Genomic DNA, 6,617 nt, shown 5'->3' with positions numbered 1-6,617 from the left:
ACACAATTTACAAAATGTTCTGGATCTTTCAACACCTTCCTTTGACTTGAATTAATTTTATGTATAATTCTCATGAGTAATTTTCCAATATTGGTATACTCTATGCACAAAGTTTTATTATCACAGAATTTAAACTCATGGACAAGTAAATATCACACAGTCATTGATGATATAAGATTGAAATACTTTCTAGGCACTGTCTCAGACATATCTATATTATTGTGCTATTATGCTCTGAGAGTTTTCTCTTGTATGCTTACATTAGTATGTCAATGTCTTCTGAATGTAAGACTCATTGGTGGTATTGGTTTCAACAAGTTGCATACTTGAAAAATACTTATTCTCAAAACATACATGAAGTATGCTCAACACCATTAATTGTCAGAGAAATTAAAGACACAACTGCAGTGAGCTATCATTTCAGTCTAGTAAGATTGGCTTTGATGAAAGAAATAAATGATAGAGAGGATGAGGAGGAAAGAAAACAATGGAGTTGGGAATATGAAGTAGGACAGCCTTTGTGGATAGGAATACAGAGGCTTTTCAAACCTGTAAAAAGAAAAGATGAACATAGTGGTGCACCTCTGTGACTAAAGCACCATGGGAAGAGTGCACGTCTCAGTCCAGCCTGTGTGACTTAGAAAGACCCTATTTTAATAAAAATAAGTAAAACATCCAAGGCTATAGTCCAGTGAAGAGAATATACTAGGTGTGGATTTTTCTGTATTCACTAATATATCAAAGTCAGGGAAGAAACTAATCAAAGTGTCCATGGATAAAGGATATACAGTATGTATACACATGGACTAGTATTTAGCTATAAGAATACATGAAATCCCCTCACTTGGAATAACTTTGATAAAATGTGATACCATATTATGTGAAATAAATCATGCACAAAAATCAAGATATGATTTCTCTGACATGAATATCTAAAATACTTGATGTCTTGGACATTGAAAGTACAGCTGTAGGGCCAGTTGTGCAGTTCAGCAGCACAATGCCTGCCTGGCAGGCACAAGGTCCTGAGTTCTATTCCCGGCACGGTGGTGTGTGTGTGTGTGTGTGTGTGTGTGTGTGTGTGGTGTCTGTGTGCCTGTATGTCTGTGTGTGTCTGTGTGTGTTGGGGAATGATGAATGAGTATTAAGTCATAGAGTAAAAGGTTCTGCTATCCCATTGCACAGCAGGGGATTATAGATAACAATTACATACTATGTATATCAAAGAGCTAGAATAGAAGATTTTGATTGCACTGTAATAAAATGATGAATTAAGTAATGAATATGCTTAATCTAAATTAAATATTACATAATTTACATGTGTATTAAAGCATCATGTAATGTCTATCATTGTGTATAGTTTTTATGTTTTCATACATTACATAAAATAAAAACAAGTAAAAAGAATCAGCTAATACTACAAGATACACATATTGCTAGAAGGCTAAGCTTTTGGAACTTTTGCCTTAAAGAACACTTTACACACCTACACAGACAGAAAAGGCTTTAGTGTGCTCCTCAGGGAGCAGACTGCTGGTATGTTGCATCAGTGTGCATAGTATTCTTCCATTTTAGTTAACTTCTTTTCTTACATAACATATTTTTGACACACATTCTCTCTTAGTCCATGTGGGCACCCCATCATGTTTCCATTCCTTTTTAGAGCCAGCCCTTGTGCATAGCACATCTTTATGCCAAAAGCTCCTTTTCCTGCCCCCTCTCCTCCTCTATCCCATCATCCCTTTACATTGGGTGGGATCCTTGCGAACTATAACAGTGTAATGATGTTCTCCCAAAACTAAAGTTCACATTTTGTGAAAATTAAAAACAAAACTAACAAAACAAATAAAAAAACATGTAAAATTCTTCAAATTAAGAATTCATGCCTAAAGTATCATTTTGTATTGTCAAAATACTGCTTGAAAGGGCCAGGGAGATGGCTTAGTAGAATAAGCGCTTGCCTGGCAAGTACAAGAACCTGAGTTCAATCCCTGGTTCTGCAAAAAGAAAAAAAAAATACTGCTTCAAAAGAACATTTTCTCCAAGTAAAATTGTATAAAAAAAATAGCATTCTCCTTAAACTTCATTGTCTCCATATAATTTTAAAAGTGTACTCCAATGTTTGGTAGCAGGCATGTTGAAGAATTTAAACTTACTTATTGTACAAATAATATAATTCTTGCATGAAAATCATAAATCTTTTTAAAGCATGTTTTTCATTTTATATTTTGTATTGTGTTATGGCTTCTGAAAATATTAATATAAAAATTTAAAACTATTTTGATACAATTTATTCAATCTATTATTGACTACATATTTTTATTTAACTCATAGATTTTATTCTGCAATAGGATATTTAAAACTGTATTGGGCACTTACTAGACATGTTATCATTAAGTTACCTTATCTCTCTGAGTCTGAGTGTCCTTATCTGAATAGATTACTTATTTTACCTCAGAGTATAGAGGGGTTTAATTCAGAAAGCTCTCCTAAGTTGTCACCATAATACCTTACAAAAATATCTAATTTTACAAAGCCCATGAAACTGTGAATTAGCTTTTAAATGAGTCAAAGATCTTGATTCTTTATTTACAAGTCAAATTTCCATTACTTGCTTTTAAAATTTACTAAAAATGTAAGAAAAGCTATACAATTGACTAGCATTCTCTAAGATATTATGTAAATGGTATTTGAATCATCTTCCTTCTTTATTTTAATAATAGCTGTTTAAAGTTATTATGTATAACATTTATCTATGTATCTGATTAATGCATCCACAGTTAACATAGTATAGGAAGATATATTTCTTTTTGCTTTCTTTTTTTTTTTTTTTGGTGGAACTGGGGATTAAACTCAGACCCTTGTGCTTGCCAAGCAAGCACTTATTCTACTGAGCCATTTCCCCAGCCCGGAAGATATATTTGTACACTATTACAATTATACGAACCAATGTCTATAGTTTCAATGATTTATACATGTATTCACATGCATTATGAGTTTCCTAGGTGCTAGACAGCATACAGTACTAGATTATAGAGACATCAGCCCATCTAATATATCATTTCTTCCTTTCAAAGCAATAGCACCCAATTAAAAGGTGCGAAACATGCTAAAAGTGAAGGGGTAAGAGTAATTCCACAGATAAGTAAAATTTCACTCATTTCCTTTGTATCTTTTCTGAGCACTCCAGAAATATGTCTATGTCCTCAGCAGAAAGCCAGTTTTCATTTGTTTCACTAACATGTTTATTAGTTTTAACTGTATTAGCGTGTTTCTTATCACTTCATTATCCCTTTCCAAAAGAGTCTAAGCCTCAAGAATTCTGCTGGAACTCCTATAAAAAGTACCATAAAGTGAATAGCAGGTGTGTCATGAAAATGTATTTCTTGGACATTGGAAGTCATGCTTGGGGTGTGGCCACTTTCGGGCTTATGATCAAGACTTCCCTTCCTGCTGTCCCCTGGGAGAGTTTGAAAGAGTCTTTCTTAAGCCTTCTTAAGCCTGGCATAATGCTTCACTAGGCTTCTTCTTTTAAGACCTAACTGCTTTGCAAAGGCTTCATCTCCTATAGTGATCATCTTGTAGTTCAGATTTCAATATATGGATTTTGGTCAGATATAAACATTCAGATTATATCAATAAATTTTGAAAAATTTGCAGTAATTACAATGTCTTATTTTATTTTAGTGGTGAAATTATACCATGTCCTTGGCTAAATAAGAATGACTTTTTAAAAAAAAAATGGGTTGGGAATATAGACAGCACAAGTGCCTGCAAGTACAAGGTCTTGAGTTCAATTCCCAGTAACTAAAGAAATAAATAAATAAGAACAATTTGCTGTATTCAAAATTAAAACTGGGCCTTCCAGATAGCTCAGTGGATTAAGCCAGGGGCCAGGGTTTTGATCCCCAGGCCTGCCATGCTGGCCCAGCCCCAAGGGCATGCTGAGGCAGTGAATGAGACTGGCATGGTGGCATGCGTCTGCAATGCCAGTATTTGGGAGGTTGTAAACAGAAGAGTCACTATGAGTCTGATCTACATAGTAAGACCCTGGAGATCCTGTACTAAATAAATTAATTAAATAAAATAAAAAATAAAACTGCTCCATGGTAAAGCCGAATTATACAGAAAAACATGAAACAGATGATCTGAATAAACAGTGATTTAAAGAGCATGTACTTAGTGTGGAATAGCAGTTCTTAAAATAAATGGATTAATCTTAGAAAGAAAATTTACAAAAGTCATAATTCTTTTGAGAACTCAAAGCAAAGTGACTAAGTCATACACTAAAATGAAACAAGACCTCTTAATGAACCCTCAGGAGTAGATAAAGAGCTAAGATGTACATAGTGCAAGTCCTCCAATGAAACTGACAGCTAAGAAAAGGAACTGTCCTTTTGAGAGAAAGCTCAAAGGTTTCTCTTTAATATAATTAAAGTATCACAAAAGCTTAAAAGAGTTAATTACATTCACCATTATTAAGAATTCTTTCAGGGACCGGGAATATAGCTCAGTAGAATAAGCACTTGCCTCGCAAATGCAGGGACCTGAGTTCAATCTCCAGTACCAAAGGAAAAAAAATTCTTTCAGTATTTATTTTGAAAATAAAATATTTTAAAGGACTTAATGAATAATCTTTAATCTGAAAAAAATCATACATGGAAAAAAGATCAATTGCAAAATGACAGCTGAATGTATATGTTGATTATTCAAATCAGTATTTTTATAATCATCTCCATTTGTATTAGAATTATAGATTATAACAAAACAAGTCTGAGTCTATTGTGCATAGGGGGTGGTAAGAGTGACACTTAGAATCAAGATGATTCAAATCATTTTTGGTAATTTTATCATACAATTATCTAGTTTTTTACTTGCAGAAATAGGGATTTAGTGGGCCATTTCCTCAACAAATGCAAATTACCAAGACTATTCTAAGAGGACATAAATGTGTTTAGCAACCCAATAACAAGCAATAAACTCACACATCAATGAAGAACCTGTCAAATAAAAAGCCCAAAATTCAATGAATTTGTTGCTGAATTCTATAAAGTCTTTATGAACATTATATCACCAATACTCCTTAAATCCTTTGAAGAAATCAAAAGGAATGCTTGTTCCCAAATTTATGTATTGAAACCAGTTCACCCTGATCCCCAACCTAGATGAAGGCTCAACTAAAATAGAAAAAATATAGACCAAACACCTTAGCAAACATAGATACAAAAGTCTCTAGAAAATATTAGCCAATAGAATGCAGCACAACAGAGAGATCATGCATGAAGGACAAGTAAATTTCATTCTAGAGATGAACAAAGGGCTCAACAATACTGTCAGAAAAATATAATACATCACATTAACAACAAGGTAAAAATCCATATCATCATATAAATAGATGCAGAAAAAAAGCATTTGACAAAAATCCAAAGCCCCTTTATGATAAAAATCTTTGAAGGAAACAGGTATAAATATGTGTTGAATATAATAAAAGCTGTTAAGACAAACCAAGAGCCAGCATTATAATAAAAGGGGAAAAACTAAAATCATTTCTCATGATAAAATTAGGAACAAAGAAAGGCCATTAACTATCACCAATTTTATTAAACTGGACTTGAAACATTAGCCAGAGGTACTAAGCAAGAAAAAGAAACAAAAGGGATAAATATAGGAAAGGAAGAAGTCTAGTTATCATTATTTGCAAATAGCAGGATACTATTGAGAAATATCCAATGAACTTCACCAAACTGTTTTTTTTTTAATTTATAAACAACTTTAGCAGGATAGTAGAATACAAAATCAACATACAAAATTGATTAAAATTTGTGTATGTCAATAATGAAATTAGTGAAAAGAAAATTCTAAAGAAACAATACTTTTAGAATAGCTTTAATAAGAAAGAAATATTTAGGAATTAAACTAACCAAGGATTTAACCTAACTAAAAACTTCTAAAAGAAAACTGAAGTACTATGAAAAAGGACATGGAAAAACAAGAACAACAACAGCGAAGACTGGAAAGACATCTCCTGCTCCTGGACAGGCAGAAACAATATTATCATAATTTCCTTTCTTCCAAAACTGTTATACAGATTCAATACAGTCTCAATTAAAATACAAATCATTAAATTAAGTGCATTCAGATAAGACCCAGAATAGTAAAAGTAATTTTGGTCAAGAACAAAGCTAGAGGGATAAAAATACTTGACTTCGATCTATAATAAAAAGCAATGGTGATAAAAATGACACTTTATAGAGCAAAAGCAGATACATATATTAATAGAACAGAATAGAGGACAAAGAAACTTCCTGAGATACATTGGGCTGCCTGACTTTTTGACAAAGGGTCTAAATGGATATGAGAACAGATAGCCTATTCAATGAGCTGTACTGGGAAAACTGCTTATCTTTTTACAGATCAAAACTGAACTAGTATCACTCAACATATACTTAGTTAACATATGTCACAGATATAAACATTAAGACAGATTAAATCTATTTAAAGGTTAAATAAGTCAAATACCATTAGACATATGTAGAGAAAAGCATTTCCTAAACAGAACATAAATTGCACAATACATAGCAAGTAGAGTCAACAAATGGGATTCTATCAGAATAAGT

This window comes from Octodon degus, unplaced genomic scaffold (assembly GCF_000260255.1).
Source record: "Octodon degus isolate 3935 unplaced genomic scaffold, OctDeg1.0 scaffold00172, whole genome shotgun sequence".
Lineage (NCBI taxonomy): Eukaryota > Metazoa > Chordata > Mammalia > Rodentia > Octodontidae > Octodon > Octodon degus.
The sequence above is the reverse complement of the archived record's forward strand: the minus strand, read 5'-3'. Positions refer to the sequence as shown.